Source organism: Notamacropus eugenii, chromosome 3 (genome assembly GCF_028372415.1).
Source record: "Notamacropus eugenii isolate mMacEug1 chromosome 3, mMacEug1.pri_v2, whole genome shotgun sequence".
In the NCBI taxonomy this organism is placed as follows: domain Eukaryota; kingdom Metazoa; phylum Chordata; class Mammalia; order Diprotodontia; family Macropodidae; genus Notamacropus; species Notamacropus eugenii.
This window is the reverse complement of record NC_092874.1, coordinates 78,339,667-78,354,946: the sequence shown is the minus strand read 5'-3', so window position 1 is coordinate 78,354,946 and position 15,280 is coordinate 78,339,667. Positions and strand designations below refer to the sequence as shown.

At 36.4% G+C, this 15,280-nt stretch overlaps 1 pseudogene; it reads right to left on the bottom strand.

The window, feature by feature from the left end:
* Nucleotides 1-2,105: 2,105 nt before the first annotated feature.
* Nucleotides 2,106-3,284, bottom strand: LOC140531168 (L-lactate dehydrogenase B chain pseudogene; annotated as a pseudogene).
* Between the last annotated feature and the right edge of the window lie 11,996 nt (nucleotides 3,285-15,280).

The following is a 15,280-nucleotide window of genomic DNA, read 5'->3' as shown; positions in this document are numbered from 1 at the left end:
TTAATCTCATCAGTGTCAGTACACCTAATGATTCCATGTGTGGGCTTTGATGCCAGTGGAGTTCATTTCTCCACTTAAGAATATGCAGCTGTATTTTTAATATTGTCTTCAGTTCTGCCAAAATATTATTAAGAAAGGCCAATGGGCACCAATTCAAAGAAGGGTACACAGACTGGTGATGGGTCTAGAAACCATGTTCTTTGAAGAACAGTAGAAAGATATGGGTGTATATAGCTTGGAAAAGAGAATTATTGGTATGCAATATGGCAACTTTGTTCAAGTATTTAGAATTATCATATGGAAAAATGATTAGATTTATTTTCTATGGCCTCTGAAGGATGGCCTAGAATTCTTGGGTACAAAATTGGAAAGGGAGAAACTTTGGTTTAATATAGAAATGTTTTCTAACCATTAGAGCTGTTTAAATATAATTCAATGATAAATTTGTTAAAGAACAGCTATATACAAGGTACTTGGACTAGTTAATAAATATAAAAAGTATTAAATAAAATATGGCCTTTACTTCTAAGTGCTTATAATCTGTGAGAGGAGATAAGATATATATGTAATTATATAGAATATAGTATTACATGAAATATCATGATATTACATCACATGATATATCATAAAATGTATTAGTACATATTTTGCGTTAAAATATATATGCACACATGTATACAATACATATCTATATTGCTAATTAACCAATAAGTGCAAAGAAATGATTTTGCAAAAAATACTCTGCGATCTTAAAGAATGACTGATTACTTCCATGTAGGGAAATAAAGATATGGAGGAAGAAGAGGTGGAAATTAAGTTAGACTTTGATGGAAGGCAAAGATTTTAACAGAGTAAATTGATGATGGGGGTTGAGGAGGCATTCTCATGCTCTTTCTGGAAAAGACAAGTTTTGTTATGTTTGTCCTTCATTCTTAAAGAGGACCATGACATCAGGGAGATGATGACAGTTGACTTTGCAGTTGACTTGCCATTGACTTTGATTTGAGTGAGGGACGGCTGTGCAAGGTCACCAGCCTTACTTCCTCCTGCAAAGGCATCTGGGTCCTGTGGTCATATAGTCATCAGAAGGGTGGGAGATGGCCCAGGATGCAGTGGAAGACCCTGGCCCTTTTTAGGCTAAGGTCTTTTCAGGTTCTCACTTGGAGTGAGGTAATCCCAATCAGTGAATAGGCCTCTTTAAGAAGTGATGGCCCCTTTAATAATAATAAGAAGAAGAAGAATAAATAATGATAATAACAAACTGGGAAGGGAAGACTCTGAGGGTTGTTGGCCAAAAGAGAAATCGTTACTATTTACATTTCCTCTGAGATGAGAGGGTCCAAAAAATAGCCATTAAATGGTGCTAGGCAGTGGCCTATTTTTGTCCTATCCATGAGCTCCAGAGTGAAATGGGTTTAAGGCTTGGTCTTTGAGAAGGAGATATAGCCGGTAAACTCTGAGTTAACTAGAACCTTTCAGTGATTAAAATTTACCTTCCTTTGCAGAGGATAGGCAGAGGCAGTGGTGCCAAGCTGAGTTACCCAACTGGCTGGGTCCCTATTCAGGCACCTTGGCTGACTCACAGCTTGTGTTTGTCCTTCACTTTTGAAGAGGACCATGACCTGCAGAGAAATGATGATGTGACTTGCAGTTGACTTCGATTTCAGTGAGGGAGGGCTATGCAGGGTCACCAGTCTCATTTTCTCCTTCAGAGTCATCTGAGTCCAGTGGCCAGATATTCATCAGGACAACTGGAGATGGCCCAGCATACAATGGGAGACCTTGACCCTTTTCGGCTGTGGTCTAGATCATAGTAGAGAAAGAATGATTTGCAACTGACTGAATGGGCAGACTAAACAAATACTTATTAATTATTTGATATCAATTAGTAAGGTCTTTAATAAAATATCCTAGAGATCTCTTTGTCCTGTCCTGTTAAACTTTTTTTTTCACACTTCAGTAGTATATTTATTGGTTCATAGGTTCATATAACAAGCCTTTTAATCATGTACTTTGATGCTGTGGCCAGAGTTGAATTCAACAGAAAAGTTCTATCCATCAAGATGGCTAATTACTAAGTAGGCACAGCGATTCATATCATGTTGAGTTTCTACAGAATATTACAGGTCTTTCAGGTCTTTTTGGATGTCCCACAAGGTATCTGCACTCTTCTTGAGTTGAGCTACATTATCATCTTTCAGCTTCTGGTTGATAACGCTGGTCAGTCCTCGGGCATTCAGAATGCCTGGAAGGCTAAGGAAGACTTCATTCTCGATGCCATACATCCCCTTCACCATAGTGGATACAGGATGAATCTTGGAGAGATTTTTTAACATGGTCTCAATTAGATCAGCAACACTTAGTCCAATAGCCCAGTTAGTGTATCCTTTGAGTTTGATCACCTCGTAGGCACTTTCAATCACCAGCTTATGAACCTCCTTCCAGTTTTCACTGTCATTGTCAGTTCCCATTTCTGGATTCAAGTCTTGGAGGGAAACGCCTGCCACATTCACTCCACTCCATACAGCCACACTTGAGTCCCCATGCTCTCCAAGGATCCAGCCATGGCAGCTGCTTGGATGGATGCCAAGTTTTTCAGACATGAGATAGCGGAATCTAGCAGAATCCAGATTGCATCCACTCCCAATCACCTGGTGCTTTGGCAGGCCACTCAGTTTCCAGGTGACATATGTAAGGATATCTACTGGGTTGGAAACCACAATTATGATACAGTCTGGGCTATACTTTACAATCGGGGGGATAATAAACTTGAAGACATTCACATTCCTTTGTACCAGATTGAGGCGACTCTCTCCCTCTTGCTGGCGGACTCCGGCGGTGACTACAACAATCTTGGAACCAGCAGTGACAGAGTAATCTTTATCAGCCACAATTTTAGGAGTTTGAAGAAACAAGCTCCCATGCTGTAGATCCATCATTTCTCCTTTGAGTTTGTCTTCCAAAACATCAACAAGGGCAAGTTCATCAGCAAGACTCTTTGCAAGTATGCTGATAGCACAGGCCATACCAACTTGGCCAACGCCCACAACAGTAATCTTATTGTTTGGGGCTGCTGCCTCCTCTTCTGCAACTGGAACAATCAGTTTTTCGTTAAGAGTAGCCATTTTGTTCTGAACTGATGCAAAGCGAAGAGAGCAAAACCAGGAAAATATTGTAGATAGTATCAGCAGCATTATGTGATGAGCAACCATGAACGACTTGGCTCTTCTCAGCAATACAATGATCCAAGACAGTTCCAAAGAAGTCATGATGGAAAATGCTATCCACATCCAGAGAAAGAACTGCCAGAATCTTGGTAGTACACTTTCCAAGGATGTCCACATTGACAATGAGATTGATGCACACATTGCCAGAGCTAGCTCAGTGTTTGCAAGGCTCTTTTTGTAGTGGACGGCCCACGTCCCTACATGGCTCAGTGATGTGGTAAAGAAGAAAGTGAGAAGAAAGACCAACTCCAAAACTTTTTTTTTTTTTAAAAAAATCAAGACTTGAATTATATAATTAGCATCTTCTATACTTGCAGATAAAACAAAATTTCTGTGGGCCATAAATGTGCTGGTGATAGAGAAAAGATGTTGGGCTGAATCAAATGAGATGTAATTTGATAGGAATAACTATTAAGTCTTACAAGGGTACAAAAATGAAATTCTTAAATATAAAGTGGTAGAGTTCTGGGTAGATAAAAATATTTTTCTGAAAAAGATTTGAGGATTTTAGTGGACTGAATTCTCACATGTTTTAGCAGCTGTTGCGATCATGAGTACCTTTCAGAGACATAGCTTTTAAGAATAAAGAGATAATATTCTTACTACATTCTGCCCTTCTCAGACCACATCTGGAGTATTATATTACATTCTGGGCACCGGAATGTACTTAGGAAGTACATTAACTATAATGTGGGGAGCATCTGAGATAGGGCAACCAGAATGGTGAAGAGTCTTAAGTTCTTGCCTTATGAGGACCATTTGAAAGAACTAACAGTGCTTAGCCTGGAGGAGGAAAGACTAAGGGTAGAGACTAGGGAGGAAGTAGATTTGATGACTGCTTTCAACTATAAAACTGTTTTCAACTACAGTTTTAATGTAGAAGAGTTTAGGTTTTTCACACTTTTTCTAAAGTGGGCAGAACTAGGGACAGGGAATAGATATTGTAGAGAGTCTTGATGTAAGGAAAAAATTTCGTTGGAGTAGGAACAATCTAAAATTGAAATGGGCTGCCTTGGAAGCTGGTGAGATTCTCCTCAGAGACATGCATCAGAGGAATGGATGACCACTTGTTGGGTGTGTTGTAGTGGGGGTTATAATTCAGGAATGGGTTAGATGAGGTGACCATTGAGGTCTCTTCCAGTGCTAAAAATCTTTGATTCTGTAATTTTGTGAGGAGGAAGGAAAGTGAAGTTAGTTTTGAGGAACATTATCAGCAAAGGAATGGAAATAATGGACATCAAAAAGGGGCAGGAAATGCTAAGAAGTTTAATGGATTGGAATCTATAGTGCAGGATGGGAAATACCATGATATAAAACCAGGAAAGATAGTTTAGAGTCATATTTTGGATGGCCTTGAATGCCAGGATATTTTCATGGATTTAGAACTGAAAGGGAACTTAGGCATCATCTAGTCCAAGTGGATTCTTTTTTGGAGAATGATCCTAAGCTTCAAAGATAGTAACTGACTAGGCCATGTTTGCCCAAGTAAGCAGTGAAAGATTAAATATTTGTACCCAAGTCCTCTTACTCCAAACCCATATTCTTTCCACCATACCATGCTGCCTCCCTTAAAAAAGTTTGTATTTATCCTAGAGAAAGAAGAAGCCATTGAAAATTTTTTGAGTAGGTGAGTGGAATAAGACTCTTACATAAAGAAAATTACAAGGTCTTTGTTGTTTTTCTCGAGTCACACCAGTTGTGTCTAGCTCTTAGTGACCCCATTTTGGGTTTTCTTGTCAAAAATACTGGAGTGGTTTGCCATTTCCTTTTCCAGGTCATTTTACAGATGAGGAAACTGAGGCAAACAAGGTTAAGTGACTTTCCCAGGGTCACACAGCTAGTCAGTGTCTGAGGCCAGATTTAAATTCAGGAAGATGATTTTTCCTGACTTCAGGCCCAGAGTTCCATCCACTGTACCACCTAGCTGCTTCTGAATTACACAATCACTATTGTGAAATTTGTATTTGATTACACAGACCACAATAGTGGTCTGAAGACCAAGTGTTACTGCACAGGTTATCACCATATTCCTAGTAACTCATGTTCATAAATTCAGTGTTATCATTGATTCCTTACTCACACTTGTCATTGTCTATTGTTGTTCAATCATTTTACCCTTATAGCAATTCTTATATACATACCCATCTCTACATTACAGGCCTTTTTCTGACTATAGGCCTGATTAGGTCTGCCTGATTTGAATAAACATGGTCTATCCAAAAGATTTTGACTTTGTGTTTTCAGGACCTAACATAATTCAGTTTTCTCCATTTCTTTCATGAACTGTCTAATGCTTATGGTTAATAGCTTAAGATATTTCAAATGAAACTGTACCATATGTGCAAAATGCAGATACAAGAGCATTTAAACTTGTAAATAAATTGTAATCAATATATCTAGCATGTCCAAGAAGTTCACAAATAGGAAAATCTAGCTTTAATCATTTGCCTATCTGAAATCATTACAGTAAAACCTGATTTCCAACATACTATCAAATGGAAAATCTACTGGCTGCTACTTCTGCATATTTAAGTAACACAGTGATAACTGATGCTCATAACAGTGATGCCAAGATAAGGCAAGAATCTGAAATGCTCTCTGAATCTTAATTCATGTTCAATATAGATCATTTGCAGTATATTAAAATTTGACTTTTTTTTTTGAAAATTGGTTATTCAAGGATGGTGTGCATACTAGATAGATTAAATAGATCACTGTACTCTCCATCTGTGTCAGATAATACTTAGCTGTATTTATTTTGGTTAAGGAAGGAAATACCTGTTTTAACATAGGTCCAGCACTAGGATATAGTGAAGATAAAATCATGGTAATATGAAAAGATCACTGAATTTGGTCTCAGAAGGACTGAATTCATGATATGACGTTGCTTTTTTGTTTCTGTGAAATGGGCAAGTCCTGGAATCCTGCTAGACCTTTGTTTCATCATTTATAAAATGAAATAGACTAGATGAGCTTCCAGGTTTAGAACTATGATCTTATGAGAGAAACTGGAGGAACCCTAGAGTAAATTTCATGGTTTGAGACTAGGAATCTAACACTGACATTTTAGTCTTTTCTGAGCAATGGGTTCACCCTGATAGAGGAATAAATTTCAGAAACTTGAAATAGTAGAAGTTCTCTGCACATAGCTATCTCATCTACTTCTGACTTTTTCCATGTGAAATTCTGATACAACTTTTCTTTCTGGAATTTTCTTCTTTAAAGGCTACCTCTTAATAGGCTCATAGATGTATGTATACACATATATGTATGTATGTATATATATGTATGTGTGTGTGTATAAGTATATATGTAAATGTATGTATATGTGCATCTTTATATATCTGTAGAGTGTGTGGTTTCATTAGGAACAGAGAACTCTCAGGGAACTAATGTTTTATTCTCATAATAATAAGTTATTCAACTTACTGTCTTAGAAAATTGCCTGAAGCACTTAGATAGTAAGTATAGTTTGCTTGACCAGGGTCTCTCAAGAGGCAAGAGCTGAACTCATGTTTTCTTACTTCAAGGCTAATTCTGCCTTTACTACACTATGCCACCACTTATGTTAGCATCACACACACACATGCACACACACATACTTGCACACACACATGCACACACACACACACACACATACAAATACTATCATTCTCTTGACAATGGATCCCAGTGAGACTGAATTTTATTGTCTCTCCTTCCATGGGATTTTAGTGGAGTTCTGTTTTTATTAAAAAAGAGAAAAAGCAAAGAAAGACCATTCTTGGCTGTGAAAGTAGCAGATTAATTTTATTTCATTTATCTTGAACACAGAGAGCATTTTTGTGCTTGAATACTCTATGTCTAGCAATTGCAGAAGTCAAACCTTAGCACAAATGTAAAAATGATGAAGGTTATTCCTTGTACTGAACTTCAGTCTGGAATCTCTTCTCTTTTCATCTAATTTTTCTTCAGAGGGCAGTTGTCTTCTCAGTGTCTGCCCTTCATATACAATGTTGTCTCAGTTTTTATTTTCTTTAGATGAAATAGACCAGACACATTGGTGTGAAAGAAAAAAAAAATTAAAATTGAGAGAACCTGATCACCCACATATTCCCGTTCAAAATATGTCCAGTGCACAGGAAGGAATTACTACCACTCAGAAACAATCAATCTTTTCCTGACTTTGGCAATACACTGTCAAAGAAAACAGATGCTTGATTGGGGAAACAGTATAAGCTGGTCATTTAAAAAATGTTTAGACATAAAAACTCATGAGTTTGGATGAGTTTGTTTTTACTTTTTTATAAAATTGTGCTCAAGTCCTAAAACTATGATTCTTTTTTTTTTTGTTGTTGTGCTACAAAGACAAATAAGGATATGAGTGACTCATTCTCCCTCCCCCAATACCCTCATCCACTATCCACCTCTTGTTTCAATCAATTTGTTTTATAGACCAAGTCTCTGCTCTTTCTCCTTTTCTCTCATCAGACTTTTAGTAGGGGTACTAATTTAATAGGAGATACCTTGTGTTAAAGATTTTATCCAAGGGACACCTGACCATTATGAATTTGACAGAGACCAATTAATTTCACAGATGCTATAACATCCACAGCAAAGTGAAGTGGAGGTATTATGTTCGTCTAAACCATAGGTATGGACTGATTGTTATTATCACAGCCGTTCAAAGTCTTTCTTAGAGTAAAGATGACAACAAATAATTTGTGTTTTTCATCCTTGTCTCTTACTCTTGGCATGTGGATATTTTGCAAGTGAATATTCCCAACAGTCCTCTTTTTGTATTTTACTTCACACTCTGTGAAGCAAATCCAAGCACACCGAGCTTCTATTGCCCTCCAAGGGGACCCTGGGCACCTATCAGCTTCAAGGCAGGGAGTAAGTCTTAAATTAATATCAGTAGAGACATAATTGGGCTGCTATACACTGTAGGAAGGATGTCACAAAATGAAAGGATTCTGACTGCAAATCATTCCCGTTTATTGCGATTACACTTTTATGTTGTGGTGAAAATACTGGCTTTTCCCTGTTTCAATTTCTCTCCCAGAAATGATGCGGATGCATTTGTCATAGTGGTTCCAATTTATAAAGGGAAATATAGGCTTATGACACATGTGTCCTTGCCAACGTTGGCACTTCTTAGTGTGAGAAAGCACTCCCAAGTGGTGTTGCCAACAACTTGAGTTAGATTAGGCATGTACTAGCTTGGTAGCAGGTGGGCAAAGGAAAAGGAACAGTTGGTTGTCTCTTCAAGTTAAGCCTCTTCAAGTTAAGTTGCTTTCTTTTTTAGATATTACCAGCTCCATGGCATTTTTATTGTTGTTTTTACATAGTTTTGCTTTAAAAACCTATTCCGTAAAGACCTAATTTGATAGTTTACACTTAAAGAGTAGCCATAGATTGTGGAATAAAATGCAGGAAATCAATAGCCCTGACATCAAGACTTTAATGGGATTTCTTATTCAAATTGAGAAAATACAGGCAACCCTGTTCCTTCCTTAATTTAATTTAAGAATACATTTCTCTTCAGCTTATCAGTTTTCCTTCTATCAATATTTGTGCATTATCTTTACTTAAAAGCTGTATTTTGAACTGGATACATGCCATATGGTGTTGTTTCAGTTGCCTTGGTTACATTTAGCCAAGGAGATTAGAGATGGATGAACCATTTTGGATCATTTATAAGCGTCAACTGGAACTTTTCCCCCTACACTTGAAATACTGAAAAACGTAAGAATTCCTCACAGTATTTTTCAAATGTCAGTTCATGGAGTAAGGAATGTTAGATTAAAAAAATAAACATCACAGAAAATGATGACATTCCTTCAAAATAGACACCTAGATATTTGGATTTTCTTTTTTTTAAAAATGAACATAAAGGGTGGATCAGCTATGTTAAAATAATAACTGATAATACTAGCAAGTAGTCGAGCCTGATGGAAAGAATCTTGTCTCTCAAGTAGATTCCCTTTCTAAGAATATTACTAGAGTAATCTTCTCCTTATAACATCACAAGGATGTCCTCTGATGTTTTGATCCTTATTTCTGGGTATTATTCTTAGCGTATTAACAAATCATAGTTGACATTCACTTAAGAGTTTGCAAAATCTTTTATTATATTATCTCATTTAACATTTCCCAACAAACCTGTGAAGAACATTTTAGAGGTTTTTGAATGAAAGAATATATGAATGGAACATTTATTAAGTACTTACTATATGCAAAGCACTGTACTAAGTTCTCTGGGGATAAAAAGTTTTTAAAAAGTAAAGCAATCTTTTCTGTTAAGAAGCTCACATTTTCATAGAAGAGACAACTAATATGGAAAAATTCCAGTTGCAAGCTGGATAGAAAGGTCCCGTGGTCCTTAGGGCACAGCAGCAAAACAGATGGTAATTCCTTTTCTTTATTGTCATTTCCACTGATAAAAATCATGAGTTTCTCATGTTGAACCATTGAAAAGTACCAGGAAATTTGGTACAAGAATTTTTTTTTTAGTTCTTTAAAAGATATGCCTATAGTGCTGTGGGAGCAGTTCTAAACCTGGGGTCTGTTTTTTGTTTTGTTTTTATATTTTGATGGCTATATTTCAACATAGTTAATTTCCTTTATAATCCATTCAAAACCATTACTTTGAGAAGTGTTCCATAGACCATCAAAAGGGTCTTTGATAATGAAAAACTCCTCCCATAATGATTTTGTCATCATTTTACAGATGATAGAGAGTGGGTAAGTGACTTCCTCATGGGCATATAATCCATATACTAGTCATCAGTAGAATTTGAAGCCAAGGTTTTTTGGCTCTTAGTATAGCACTCTATGTACTGTGCCATGGGAAACTAAACCACAAAAACAATGAGTATTTGAAAGTCAGGAAGATTGCATGTAATGGCATATGCCTTTGGGTGAGGTAGAGAAAAAGAGTTCTGAATACTTATGCCTTTCCAAATTCTGCTCGTCAGCAGCCAGACAAACATACATCCTTTCTTGGAAAGAATAGTCTACAAACTCTGGCAGTTTGGGTAACTTTCCAGAGAAGAAGCCTATCTTAGCTCCTATCAATGGAAACATGGTTAGAATGGTAAGCATGGCACTTCTGGGAAAGGACAGAGCATTATGAATGTCTTGAGAACAGGGGTTATCTTTATCTTTCTTTGTATCTTCAGCTATCAATATAGTAACTGGCACAAGAGCTGGAAATTGAGGGAAGGCCTATCAATTAGGGAATGGCTGAACAAGTTGTAGGATGTGAATGTAATGGAATACTATTGCACTATAAGAAATGAGAACAATCAGACTTCAGAGAAACCTGGAAAGAACTTAGATGAACGGATGCTGAATGAAATGAGCAGAATCAGGAGAACTGTATACACAGTAACAGCCACAGAGTGCGAGGATTGTTTCTGATAGACTAAGCCATTCACAGCAATGCAAGGACCTAAAAAATTCCCAAAGGACTCCTGAGGCAAAATGACATCCACACCCGGAGAAAGAACTATGCAATCCTAATACAGAATGAAGCAAACTCTTTTCTCTTGTGTTTTGTTTTGTTTTCTCATGGTTTCTCCCATTCATTTTAGTTCTTATATGCCACATGATCAATGTGAAAATGTGTTTAATAAGAATGTAAGTGTAGAACCCACATAAGATTACATGCCTTCATAAGGAGGGAAGGGGGAGAGAGAGAGAGAGAAAATTGAAGACTTACAGAAGTGATGGGTGAAAACTGAAAGCAAATAAATTAATTAAATTTTCTAAAAAGTATAGTAGCTGGCACATAGTAGGTGCTTAATAAATGCTTATTGATCGATACACTGAAATGCCTATATGTAGGATAATGCTCCTTTCCAAGCCACAGGTTTATTAATGTTGACTAATCATAGAGAGTTCTATTTTAGGAAGGACTTGAGAGGGAAAAGAAAGAAGTGATTCTCTCCTGCCCAAAGGCACTAGACACATAGCCAAAATTGAAACTGGAAACATTGGCATTTGAGGCAAATTCATACAAGAGAAAGCAGCAATAGCAGAAGCAGCTTTGGAAATGCTCATCCCAGAGACAGGAAGGGGGCTGGACAATTGATCAGAAGGAGACTCTAGGGGACTCTTTGCTGGCACTGATTACAGCTGACACTGACTGCCAACTATATTGCCCATACACAGTTGTGGGTTACAGTTCCAGGGCAGAAAGGAATGCTGGGGGTTCATCATAAGGATGCAAGGACCTCGGTCTCAGTTCTAAGGAAACAATAATGCAGTAGTGTATGGTTACAAGGGACCAGGGACGCTTCCTAGGTAAAGATCAGAGTACATACCAGGAAAGCAGGAACCATACCTCTCCCAGGATCACACTATCTTGACAACACCTAAAACTTGCAGGCCCCTAGAACTAGCTTTGAAAAGAGCTTGGGACAATACCTCCTCACTTCCAAGTGAAGAGTGCCCAACTTTAATGTGAAATTCAAAGTCAAGATTTGGCTGGAAAATGAGCAAATAGCAAAAAAAAATTGATTATAAAAACCTGCCATGGTGTCAGGGAACACCATGACATGCACTCAGAAGACAATGATGTGAAAACAGATCCAAACAAAGCCTCAAAGAAAAATGCTACTTGGACCCAAGCCCAATAAAAATTCCAGGAATAGTTAAAGAGATAGGAGTAGTTGAAGGAAAATTAGGAAAAGAAGTGAGAGTAATGCAAGAAAATATGAAAGGAGAATTAACAGCTTGGTATGGGATGCAGAGAAAATACTAAAGAAAATAATACCTTAAAGGACAGAATTGGCCTAATGGTAAAAGAGATATAAAAATTCACTGAAGAAATTAACTTCTTAAAAAGCAAAATGGGCCAAATGGAAAAGGAGCTGGAAAACTTAACTGAAGAAAAAAATTCCCTAAGGAAAAAAAAAACAAAACAGAATTGGCTAAATGAAAACAAATGTACAAAAAGTTTATTGAAGAAAATAATGCTTTCAAAATTAGAACTGGGCAAGTAAAAACTAATGACTCCATGGGACATGAAGAAACAATAAAAAGTCAAAAATATGAAAACACAGAAGAAAATGTGAAATATCTCATCAGAAAAGCAATTGGCCTGGATGATAAATTGAGGAGAAATAATTTAAGAATTACCAAACTACTTGAAAGTCACAATCAAATAAAGAGCCCAGATATCACATTTCAGGAAATTATGAGGCAAAATTGTCCTGGTATCTTAGATTCAAAGGGTAAAATAGAAATAAGCCACCAATCACCTCTTGAAAGAGATCCCAAAATGAAAACTCCCATGAATATTATAGACAAATTAGAGAGCTTCAAGATCAAAGAGGAAATACTTCAAGCAGCCAGAAAGGAATAATTCAAATATAGTGGAGCCACTGTTAAGATCACACAAGATTTAGTAACTTCCATATAAAAGGAATATATTAGAGGATTTGGAACATGACATTCCAGAAGGCAAATGAATTAGGATTACAACCAGGAATAACCCACAAAGCAAATGCGTGTGTGTATGTGTATACACAGATACACATACATATATGTATACACATAAACACATATACATTTGCATGTACATACAGACACATGCGAACATATGTATAGATAGATAGATAGATAGATAGATAGATAGATAGATAGATAGATAGATAGATATAGATATAGATATATAAAAATGAAATTGATGACTTTCAGGTATGACAAGGTAAGAGCAGAATAAAACTTTCTTAAATTAAATTATTTTATTTGTTTTCAGTGTTCCATAATCATTTCTATATATCTTAGATCTTTTCCCCTCCTTCCCCCTAATATCCCGCTTTCTCTCCACTCCCTCCCTGAGACAACTTACAATCTTATATATATTCTACCTTATATTCCTATTAAATACATGTTACATAGAAGAATTAAAATGAATGGGAGAAACCATAAAACAAAACAAAACATAATACAAAAGAAAATGGTCTGCTTCAATCTGGGATCCAATTCCATACTTCTTTCTCTGGATGTGGAAGGTGTTTTGCCTCAAGTTCATTGGAAATTTTCTAAGTTCTTGCATTGCAATGAAGTACTAAGTCTACCAGAAAAAACTCTCCCATACTGTGGTTGTTGCTGTGTACAAAGTTCTCCTGGTTCTGCTGTTTTCACTCAGCATCAGTTCATGTAATTCTTTCCAGGCCTCTCTGAAGTCTTTCTGTTCATTGTTTCTCATAGCAAAATAGTATTCCATTATATTCATATACTACAACTTGTTAAGCCATTCCCCAGTTGATGGGCATCCCCTTGATTTTCAGTTTTTGACCACCACAAAGAGAGCTGCTATAAATATTTTTGTACATGTGGGACCCTTTCCCATTTCTATGATGTCTTTGGGATACAGTCCCAGAAGCAATATTGCTGGGTCAAAAGGTATGCATGTTTTTGTAACCCTTTGGGCAAAGTTCCAAATTGCTCTCCAGAATGGTTTAATCAGCTCACATCTCCACCAACAATGAATTAGTGTTCATTAGCATTTTTTTTTCATATGATTATAGATAGCTTTAATTTCTTCCTCTGAAAACTGCCTGCTAATATCCTTTGGCCATGGATCAATTGGGGAATGACTTGTATTCTTGTACATTTGACTCAGTTCTCTATATATTTTAGAAATGATGCCTTTGTCAAAGACACTAGTTACAAAAATTCTTTCCCGGTTTTCTGCTTCCCTCCTAATCTTGATTGCATTGGGTTCATTTGTGCAAAAAGGTTTCAATTTAATGCAATCAAAATTATCCATTTTGCACTTCATAATGTTCTCTATCTCTTGTTTGCTCATAAATTTCTCCACTCTCCACAAATCTGACAAACACACTACTCCTTCCTCCCCTAATTTGTTTATAGTATCAGTCTTTATATCTAGATCATGTATCCATTTGAACTTTATTCTTGTGTATGGTGTCAAGCATTGGTCTATGCCCAGTTTCTATCACACTGATATCCAGTTTTCCCAGCACTTTTTGTTGAACAGTGAGTTCTTTTTCTAGAATCTGGGGTCCTTGGCTTTATCAAACAGTAGATTGCTATATTCATTGACTACTGTGTCTTGAGTACCTAACCTATTCCACTGGTCTATGCCTCTGTTTCTTAATGAGTACCAAGTGATTTTGATGACTGATGCTTTATAATACAATTTGAAATCTGGTAAGCCTAGGCCACCTTCCCTAGCATTTATTTTCATTAGTTCCCTTGATATTCTGAACCTTTTGTTCTTCCAGATGAATTTTGACATTATTTTTTCTAGTTATAGAAAATAATTATCTGGTAGTTTGATTGGCATGGCACTGAGTAAGTAAATTAATTTAGCATAAAGTAAGTAAATTAATTAAATTAATTAATTTTTATTATATTAGCTCAGCCAACCCATGAGCGACTGATGTTTTCCCACTTACTTAGATCTGACTTTATTTGTTCAAAAAGTGTTTTATAATTGTGTTTATATACTCCATCAGTTTGTTTTGGCAGGTAGACTCCTAGATATTTTATAGTGTCTACTGTATGTAGCTTTAAATGGGATTTCTCTTTCTATCTCTTGATGTTAGGTTTTGTTAGTAATATATAGAAATGCAGATTATTTATATGAGTTTATTTTGTAACCTGCAACTTTGCCAAAGTTATTTATAATTTCAAGTAGTTTTTTACTTGATTCTCTGGGATTCTCTAAGTATATCATTACATCATCTTCAAAGAGTGATAACTTAGTTTCTTATTTTCCTATTCTAATTCCTTCAGTTTCTTTTTCTTCTCTTATTGCTACAGATAGCATTTCTAATTCCATATTGAATAACAGTGGTGAATGGACATCCTTGTTTCACTCCTGATCTTAATGGAAATGCGTCTAACTTATCCCCACAGCACATATTGCTTGCTGATGGTTTTAGGTAGATACTGCTTATTATTTTCTGGAAAGTTCCATTTATCCCTATGCTTTCCAGTGTTTTCAATAGGAATGGGTGTTGTATTTTGTCAAAAGCTTTTTCTGCATCTTTTCAGATAATCACGTGGTTTCTGTTAGTTTTATTGTTGAT